The sequence below is a fragment of the Schistocerca americana genome, chromosome 2, assembly GCF_021461395.2.
Source record: "Schistocerca americana isolate TAMUIC-IGC-003095 chromosome 2, iqSchAmer2.1, whole genome shotgun sequence".
In the NCBI taxonomy this organism is placed as follows: Eukaryota; Metazoa; Arthropoda; class Insecta; order Orthoptera; family Acrididae; genus Schistocerca; species Schistocerca americana.
This window is the reverse complement of record NC_060120.1, coordinates 892,525,943-892,537,173: the sequence shown is the minus strand read 5'-3', so window position 1 is coordinate 892,537,173 and position 11,231 is coordinate 892,525,943.

The following is an 11,231-nucleotide window of genomic DNA, read 5'->3' as shown; positions in this document are numbered from 1 at the left end:
TTTGAGATTTTTTTGAAAATCAATATTAAAATCTCCACACATGATCACTGTTTTGTTGAAGTTTTCTATAGTGTTTAAAGCTGCTTCTATTTGAAGACAGAAATCATTTAAGTTCCCATCAGGGCTCCTATACACACAGTTGATTATTAATTTTAATGCAGAGAGTTCAACTGCAGATACTTCAAAAACTTTCTCTTCAGCTAACAGTTTAATAGGTTTTATGTTACAATAATCAATAATAGTTTTAACAAATATACATGACCCTTGATGACTAGTATTTCTAGAGAATGATGATCAAATATTGAAGTCTGCAAGTTTTGTGACTGACACTGCAGCTTTAGGCAGCCAGTGTTCAGTTATACACATTGCAGAAGCGATTTTAACTAAATTTGACGCCACTTCGGCGACTTGCGCGTAACTGTTGATGATTTTCCTGCTGGTGTTAGAGCTGGGTCTGCAGTAGGTGGAGCTGTCACTGCATTCATTGTTGTTGCTGTGATTGAATATTGGAGGCACCTTGTTTCTTCATTTGTTGTTGTTGATGTTGGTGACTGAGTTCTTGCTGGCATTGTTTCCTTTGAATATTGCTTTTGAGTGTTTGATGCCTCTTGTTGATAATTTCTTTAATTTTTTTGACAAGCAGTTTTTTCCCCATGCTGTTGATATGCAATCCATATAATGTGTGAAATCTGCATCCAATATTGTTAACATTTACGAGTTGTACATTCCTGAAATGTTTGTAAAGGAATGAAATTTATTGGTTGGCATTGATTATTTCTTTATTTATGGTAAGTCATGCCAATGTGGGATGTTCAGTACTAAAACATTTGTGTGTGTCAACTGACCTAAGCATCTTTTTAGTTCTTGTTTTGCTTTGTGAGTTTGTTTTTGTACACGTCATTTGACCCACCAAATAGCACAAAAAAGTCTTCAGAGGATAAGTCCGCAACATCTTGTGATGTTTGCCTGCATTATTTCCTCATTGGTTGTCCTCAGCATCAACATACTGCATTGCTATACTGGCTGAAAAATGGGGGTGGAAGTTGAACACCGTAAAAAATGTCCTGTGACTAGGGCCTCCCGTCGGGTAGACCATTCGCTGGGTGCAAATCTTTTGATTTGATGCCACTTCGGCAACTTGCATGATGATGGGGATGAATGATCACAATTAGGACAACACAACACCCAGACCCTGAGTGGAGAAAATCTCTGACCCAGCCAGGAATCAAACCCAGGCCCTTGGGACTGATATTCTGTCGCACTGACCACTCAGCTACTGGGGACGGACAGTTCAACACTGACTACTTTAAATGATGAAGCCAACAGGTGCACATTTGTATTTCACAGTTCTTTACTTTCACTGTTCACAACCCCCACCCCCACCCCCACCCCCACCCCCCAATATACACATTTAATATGGCTAGTTCACTATTGTTTAACTTTTGACAAGCCTCATTAATAGGTTGCATCCACATACTGCTACAATAGTTTACTGTTGAACATCTGCAAGCAGTAAAAACCTAACCACACATTTCACATCCTTTCAAATAAATTGAACAGACACTGTCATTGCTTTAACACATGGCCTATTGGTGTAACACTTATTTCACAGTTGATGCATTGTTGTTGATCTAACTAATGCGGGTCCCACATCTGAAACTCGGCTATGGACTGACTGTGTTGGGACCAAAAGTCGGGCTGTTATGTATTATCACAATAATAGGCACTGAAACTAAGCTTTGTTTGATGTTTAATTTACAGAAATCACAATTAAAACTTAACTCATTAAATTAACTGAATACATTGAAAAATTTGCATCTCTTTGACAGTTTCTTCTACTACAAGGGTTAAGCCATATTATTTGTTTAAATCATGAAATTATCAAATATAGTTACGCAAACAATAATTTTGACAAACCTGGAAACTACTTTGCTAACATGATTTCGAATAGAGCCAAATAGATCCGTTAAGAATACTATTAATTGTTCCTCCAAATGTTTACAATTTGTACAGAATTTATATTTGTTTATTAGTCAACAATAGAATTTAAGTTATGAAACGATCACTGATTTCACTTCATAACCAAAGATAATAACTAGTAACAGTCAAAATAAATTAGAAAATCAATTACATACATAAAACTTAATATAAAATTAGACTTGATGTTATATTCTTTAAAACTCAGGGCCAGCCTTTCTCTTATATGAAAATGCAGATTATACTAACATATGTTAATAGTAATTAGTCACATATGAAAAAATGAATTTAAGGAGGTAGATGGCAAAACAAGAGAGGAACTAAAAATATCCCAACTTGCTTCATCACAGTCTGTGGATTGTACACACTTGCAAACTTCTGACATAGAAGCACCAGGCTTTATGTAAGCTATTGTTTGTACACTGGATTGACTGTTCAGAAGGCGAGTAAATCCACATCCATGACTATCTGCCATAACAACTACTTTTTTTCGTTCAGGTGTCTTAGTATGTTTAGAAGGGCCACCAGCATTATTGCCACAATATTTAGCTTCAGCGCTGACAAAAGCTTGACATTTAAGTCACACAAGTGTTCAGGTCTTTCAGGCTCTTTTTCTTTCATAATAGTAATTGAGTTGTTAAGCTTTATTAGGATGTATTACTCCCTATATTTGTAGTTTCACATTCAGCTCGCAAATGAGTTTTATCACATGCACAATGTTTCTTATGCTGCACAGTTGATTGCAAACTGAATCTGCTTGTGAACATGATATTAGGTTCATTTAGTAAGCTTCTTTGAGAATGTGGCACTTTGTTTTTCACTTTGCCTGGAATTTTAAGGTTACTGTGTGGCAAGTTTGCTGTCAGTTCACACTTTTTGGATGTAAGTTTTTTTAGTTTGCTCATCAGAACGTTAATGATGACTTGCAGACTGCTTCCATGATCAGTTAACTTTCCAATTTCAACACGACAATTCATGCATATGCTGTTTTTATTGGTATTATTTTCACGTTTTTCACATGAACACTATGCGTATCAACACTAGCCACCATCTTGGCTGTAAAAAAAAAGTATGTTAGAGGAAACCAGGAGAGACAGTGTAATGGTTGGTCTGTGATGACTGTTAGTACGGTAAATTTGCTCCCCTTACAAACGACTAGCTTTTGCTCTCAACTTCATCCATGTGGATCTCAACCCAGCATCAATTTTGAAAAATCCTGAGGCTTATTCACAGAGAGAAAAATTAATATAAAAAATTAAAGATGAAGCTTTCAAAAAGGTGCAACAGTAAAGAATTGATGTGTTTGTAAGCACAGATACAAATATCTGAATTATGAAATACCAACAGACCTGGATAGGGGTACAGTCTAGCATCATTATTAAAGAAATTACAAAGAATAAAGAGTGTGCTTACAAGCACATCAGTCCTTTACCATTGTGTCCTATTGACAACTTCACCCCTCAGTTTTTCATACTCACTTTTCTCACTGGTAATAAGCTTCAGGACTTTTCAAAACTCATGCCAGTTCGAGATCCATGTGGACAAAGTCATAGGCAAGGCATTATTACTACTCAACAAACTTATCAACAATAATAGTTACACAAACTGAAGAATGAATTCAAGAATGAAAGAAGTTAAATGAAGAAAGATCTTAATAAGAAATCACAACAATTGTATCACTTCACTTATGACAATAAGACATGAGGCTGGGGCGCTGATGACGTCGACACCAGCATCGATCTGAGTATCGTCTTTGAATTAAGCTAGACATTATCTTTGTGCGCTTCCACCTGAGCAGTTTTCTGTAAGCCTTGCTTGTGTAAAGAGGTGAAATAATGAACTCCTGTTAATAAGGTGTTTTTTGGTGTAACTGACCCGAACTTCATCCTCACTGGTGACCTCGAGTTGTAACGTCTTCCATTTTCGCCGTTTTACTGTGTCCGCAGCCTCAGTTATTTTCACATGTATTACATCAACACAACATTCGAACAATGGCTTTGGCCCAACACCTAACGCTGGATTTTGTGATCGACACGCATCATGTTGCGGGCAATGTACACCTGCCAGAACTACAACACGATGCCTCTCACTTGACGATTACAAACATTTCGCCGGACGTTTTGAAGCCTGCAACAATAAGTGTGGATAGAAGTGTGCATGACTCTGGCTATCAGACTCCTTTGTTCCCACCATATGTGCCCTCCCTCATCGACAGTGCCATTACCTCTTACGGATCTCCGTGCAGAGCGGGACCAATGCCGATTTCTGCAAATGCTTCATTGGACAACCAACCACCACCAAGACAATGATTTGCCACAGGACAATTGGTGCAGTACCATGCGGATTCCTGCCACGTGGCCAGAACCGCTTTGTTCACCGGTCAACCTCCTCAGCATCCGGCCACGCCCGCGCCTGCCTCGGTTCAGCTCAGCACATGCCTTCCTGCTTCGATATCTCGGCCTGCAACAGGAACAATAGATTGCTACCTGTGCCTGACCTCCATCTCCGTCCCACTGCTATGCCTTAGTGTTTTGTCCATGACATTCACCTTACCCGCACACCGTTTTGAGTGGAGTGACTATGAACAATGAACATTCACACATTCCATCCGACGTTCGACATCATTTTCCGCACTGCGCTTCTGGACAGTCTGCACCTCTGCAGCCTTCCTGCAACACAGGTGGCTCCAGCTCTGATCGTACATCGAGCTTTCCACTGACTAGCACGCGTTTTCAAACTTTGAACTTCATCTCACCTGTTGCCCCCGCATCGGCTCCAGTCGAGCTTCCGCCACCGTTCTCAGCCCATCTTGGTGCCTCATCTGCGTCAGTCTTCCGTGACACGTCAATCTGAACACACCCGCAACATGTTGAGCTGCAGCAACCGCAATTGACACATTACGGTGCCTCTCACGCGTCGGCCTTCCGCGTCGCAACAGATTGCGCTCAACCACAACGCGTCACCTTCACGCTGCCACCCAACCATTCCTCAACGCCACATCCCCTCGAGGCACACTCTCCTGGAATACTGCAGCAGCAAGAGCTCATGTCAGGCAGTGCCCCGACGAATTCAACTCAACCTGTTCTTCCGAACATTCTACAACGCTTACTGACGCTGCCGCCATTTAATCCCGACAGGGCAACAATCTAGTTCAGCATTGTGGACGAAGTGTTTGACCATTACAAACTCGATGAGTCAACCAGATTTCTGTGCCTTATCACTCACCCGCACGACCAGGAGCTGACCTGGTCGATGCCCCGAACTCAGCTACCCGGTACACTCTAACTAAAAAGACACTTCTACATCGGCTTGCACACTCAACTGAGACAACAATACGGCAAGTGCTCCACATCAAGCAACTAGGCAAAGACAAACCTTCCCAACGCTGGAGACGGCTTTGTGCCCTGGTCAGCGCCGATCTACTTTCTGACACAGCTCTCCTCGCCATCTGCTCAGATAAATTATCTCCTCACATCCGCTTTGCTCTGGCTCAGAGGTCTCCCAAACCTGTCGAGCAACAAATTACAATTGCTGTAAAACTACAAGATGCATCACTGCTCTGTTTCGTCAGCCACTGCCTACCTGGCAAGTCTCACGTTCAGGCTCTTTGTCCCGCAGCTGGACGCAGTGGGGGCTGTACTCTACCGACTGTTCCACTCGCTCTGGGAAGCAGTAAACAAGCAGCTGGGACGTCACCGGCTCCACCCTCAGTCACGCCCCCTCCTGTAACTGAACCTGCTGCGGCCGCTGAACCTGAGCCACCGCCTCTGGCAACGAACTTTCCGCAGGAAATGCAACCACACTACCCATACTGTTACTTCCACACACGGTTTGGTGAGGTGGCACAGAACTGCAGACCACCCTGCTACTACCCAAACGCCAATAGCAGGTAGGTCGGGGTGCGACCTCCTGTGTACAACATGACAGGCACCGCCAGTGCTCCATTCTGCCCGGGAACAACCGGATGATTACGGACGACTTTATATTAAAGACATTTCATTGGGATACTTTTTCCTAGTGGACACAGGTGCCGATGTTTCACTGCTGCGTAAGTCCTTAGTGTCGTTGAACATCTGCCGTCATCATACTTCACTGCAAGCCGTGAATTCAACTAAACTGCAATGCTCGGGTTCAACCCCCCACATCGTCTCACTCTCCACAAACTGCAAACTCGAGTGTACTTTTTTGATGTGTGATATTGAGGAACCTACACTAGGCATTGACTTCTTGACATGCTCATCTCTGTCGACGACGTTTCAAGAAACAACGTACATGTGCCTCTTCGAGCTTGAAAACGTCACTCCCCTATGCAAGGGTGACTTCAAGCTCTCCCTCTGGCTCCACGAAACTCAGCTCCAGGTCTCTGACGCAACAAAGGAATTACAGACTCTGCTACAAGGACGAAGCAAGGTCAGTAAGGGCACCGAATCTGCTTGTAGTCCCAGCAATTGAGCCTCCGTGTGTTTACCTCCCGCTACCCCTCATAACTGTGTTATCAAGTCTGCCATAACGTGTACTGACAGTTCCACAGGGCCACACCCCCCTAACATGGCAGCATTTGACACTCGGCCGGACACGAATGCGCATGCGCGACAAGCGTCACTTGTTCCCGAACTGACAGCTCCTACCCTCCCCTCGCAGACAGCACCTCAAACTATGCAACTTCAAATCCTGTGCACCGCCATGTGACCGCCACTGACAACACAGACAGTGCACTCGGGTCTAGCGTTTCACCCGCGACCGTGCTGCCACAGGCCGCGCCCTCAGACAATGGACTCACTAACGGCTCACGAGCTCTACCGAGCTCACCTCACTCTGGTGCCACTGCTTCGGGCCGGCGGCCATCTTGTCACGTTGGCTCCTGGGACACTTTGCTCCTGTTGGATCCGCCGAGTAGCCCCGCCGAACACCACAACCACGCTTGGCCCGCCCTGCCCACTGCACATTGCAAACAAACCACCTCCTGCGCCGCCGGCAATATTTCCGTCGTCACTAACCACACGGTTCACAAGCTTCGCCGGTCTCCAGTAAACCACGTCGACTTTGTCATGAGCGCCTCTCCAACCTTAAAAAGGAGATTTCTGAACTTCTAAGCTCCGGCGTCATTGAACCCTCTGCTATTAGCTTTTCTACACCCATTCATATGACACACAAGAAAGACGGGCCTTGGCGCTTGTGCTGTGACTACCGTCGACTAAACGCACGAACAATTATGGACACCTATCCCATACCCAACATTGCCGACTTTACCAATTCCTGCACAGGTGCGACCACGTTCTCTGTCATTGATTGCAAATGGGCCTACCACCAGATCCCCATGGCACCTGAAGACATCGAGAAGACAGCAATCACCACCTCAATTGGGTTATTTCAGTTTCGATTCATGACCTTCGGTCTGAAAAACGCAACTCAGACCTGGCAACCCTTCATCAACAAAGTGCCATTCGAACTAAAATTCTGCTTTGTGTATTTTGATGACATTTGTGTGTTCAGCTCCTCCGTCGAGGACAACATTCAACATGTGCAATCTGTGATGAACACTCTTGCGGCAGCAGGAATCGAGACCAACCAGGACAAATTGCAGCTACATCAACCCGCTGTCACTTTTCTTGGTTTTCGGGTCTCTGCCGACGGCATTTTACCACCCTCTGAGAAAGTACGAACAATACTAAACCTACCCAGACCTTCGTCATTCAAAAAGTTCGTTATGTTCTCTCATCTACCGACCGAACAACTCACTGGGTCAAGGCTGTCCCCCTCCCCTATATCACGGCAGAAACTGTTGCTCGAGCTTTTGTCGAGTCATGGGTATCGCGTTTTGAATGTCCAGCTATCACCACAACTGACCAGGGCAGACAAATTGAGTCGGCCCTGTTCAGTGAGATTTGTAACATTTGCGGCATCCTGCGTATCCATACCACATCATATCACCCGCAAAGTAATGGGCTAGTTGAGTACTGGCACCGCACTTTCAAGGCAGCTCTTCGATGCCACAACTCTCTTTGGACAGAGGCCCTTTCCCTGGTGCTACTCAACATTCGTGCAACCTATAAGGAAGACCTCAAAGGCACAATAGCCGAGTTCGTATACGGCCAGAACATTGTTCTCCCTGGCGAACTCGTGAGGCCTTCTGCTTCTCTCCCTCAGTCTGACTTACCTTCCTTTGTGGACCGCATCAGACGCCACTTCATCAACCTCCACATCACTCCGCCTGCCAGCCATTCCCGCCCTAAGGTTCACATCCTGAAATCTCTGGACAATTGCGAGTGCATCATGCTCCGAGATGACACTGTCCGTGCTCCCCTCCAACCTCCTTATACCGGCCCGTACCGAGTTCTCCAGCGCTCAGCCAACACCTATGACATCCAGATGAAAGATTCAGCTGTCACAGTCTCTATCAACAAGCCTGCTCATGTCGAGCCTTCTTCTACCCCAGTTCAGGCCACGACCACACCACTCACTGTCGTGGCTCACGACGCTCCGGCCACTCCCTCCAGGTCGGACTTACACACTCAATCGAGTGACTTCCAGCTCCAATCGTCGAGCTCTCCTCCGACCTCGCTCCCTACTCTGGTCCCATGCACTCCATCGAGTGATCACATGCTCCCCACGTCGAGCTTACCTACTATCACGCCCTCGCCGCTGGTCCCTTCGCAGGTCCCTTCGACCTCTCCCCCGTCGCCTGCCTCGCCCTGTCGAGGTTTTGCACGCCCCCCATCTTGAACGTGCCCTCGCTTGAGGTGTTTGTGCCTGTCCCCCTGGACATAATCCACAACATCTCTATAATACTACACGATGATACACTGTTCGTCATTTGTTTCCCTTCATTCGGTGCTCATGACACAACCTCCCTTCGTTGACCTGGACATGCTTTGTGTGTTCGCCACGCCCACCGGAGACATCGTCGTCGTCGCTCTGTTTCTCTCGCAAACCACCGGCCTACCTGTCGCCACATGACCAGCACACCCATTATGATGACCGGCTCGCTTCAACGACTTCCAGGTTCGGTGGCCGAACCTTCCTTCATGACATCTACCCTCACAGCTCCCTGACGACGCTGTCGAGCTTACCGTGGTCCGGCTCCCGCAGACCAACCCATGCCGACACCATAGTCACCCCCCCCCCCCCCCCCCCCTACCTCTCAAGAGTACTCCCTACTGCGGGGGGGGGGGGGGGGGGGGGAGGGGCTATGTGGCGCCGATGAGGTTGACACCAGCATCGATCTGAGTATCGTCTTTGAACTAAGCTAAACATTATCTTTGTGCGCTTCTGCCTGAGCAGTTCTTTGTAAGCCTTGCTTGTGTAAAGAGGTGAATAAATGAACTCCTGTTAATAAGGTGTTGTTTGGTGTACTGACCCAAACTTCCTCCTCAATGGAAACCTCTGAAATACGTGAAAGTGATTTTTGTATCAACTCAACAAACTTATCAATGATAATAGTTTTTTAGTGTCAACTCAACAAATTTATCAAGAATAATAGTAGCATCAACTCAACAAACTTACCAATGATAATAGTAGTGACTACTTGACAAACTTATCAAAGATAACAGATGTATCTAGTCAAGACTGGATTCAAAAATGTTTATGGATAAGAGGATTAAACTGTTAACATTGCTATTATGATGATTAAAAATTCTAAAATACTACTTTTTACAGATTCAATCATTTCTATCCTTGTTTATTTAGTTTAGCTTTGTAAGGCTTCCACTGTCCCAGTTTTCTTCTTCCAATATAATGAATTGATCCATGCGTGAAACTGAGTCAATCTGCATAATAAAAATTGCCAATTTTACTCATTTGCATGGACAACTCATACTAGAGCAAAAATTTGATTATGGTAAAATTGTTTTCACAAAAAAGCATCTAAAGGTTTCTAAGACAGTTTCCTTGTATCTCATATGGACTCTGATTTCCCTGTACTGACCCAGTTGAAGAAGACACTCTGTGTGTATAGATAACTCTGTTTCTAGGCAGTGTATCAAGATTGCAGTGTAACAGATTTTAAGTTAGACCTACAAAAATAGAACTTTGAAAACCATATCCAATTCCATCCAATAGTTTTTGTGTATGATTACATGATGATGGCGTCCTCTTGGGTAAAATATTCCGGAGGTAAAATAGTCCCCCATTCGGATCTCCGGGCGGGGACTACTCAAGAGGATGTCGTTATCAGGAGAAAGAAAACTGGCGTTCTACAGATCGGAGCGTGGAATGTCAGATCCCTTAATCGGGCAGGTAGGTTAGAAAATTTAAAAAGGGAAATGGATAGGTTGAAGTTAGATATAGTGGGAATTAGTGAAGTTCGGTGGCAGGAGGAACAAGACTTCTGGTCAGGTGACTACAGGGTTATAAACACAAAATCAAATAGGAGGAATGCAGGAGTAGGTTTAATAATGAATAGGAAAATAGGAATGCGGGTAAGCTACTACAAACAGCATAGTGAATGCATTATTGTGGCCAAGATAGATACGAAGCCCACACCTACTACAGTAGTACAAGTTTATATGCCAACTAGCTCTGCAGATGACGAAGAAATTGAAGAAATGTATGATGAAATAAAAGAAATTATTCAGATTGTGAAGGGAGACGAAAATTTAATAGTCATGGGTGACTGGAATTCGAGTGTAGGAAAAGGGAGAGAAGGAAACATAGTAGGTGAATATGGATTGGGGGACAGAAATGAAAGAGGAAGCCGCCTGGTAGAATTTTGCACAGAGCACAACATAATCATAACTAACACTTGGTTTAAGAATCATGAAAGAAGGTTGTATACATGGAAGAACCCTGGAGATACTAAAAGGTATCAGATAGATTATATAATGGTAAGACAGAGATTTAGGAACCAGGTTTTAAATTGTAAGACATTTCCAGGGGCAGATGTGGACTCTGACCACAATCTATTGGTTATGACCTGTAGATTAAAACTGAAGAAACTGCAAAAAGGTGGGAATTTAAGGAGATGGGACCTGGATAAACTGAAAGAACCAGAGGTTGTACAGAGATTCAGGGAGAGCATGAGGGAGCAATTGACAGGAATGGGGGAAATAAATACAGTAGAAGAAGAATGGGTAGCTTTGAGGGATGAAGTAGTGAAGGCAGCAGAGGATCAAGTAGGTAAAAAGACGAGGGCTAGTAGAAATCCTTGGGTAACAGAAGAAATATTGAATTTAATTGATGAAAGGAGAAAATATAAAAATGCAGTAAGTGAAACAGGCAAAAAGGAATACAAACGTCTCAAAAATGAGATCGACAGG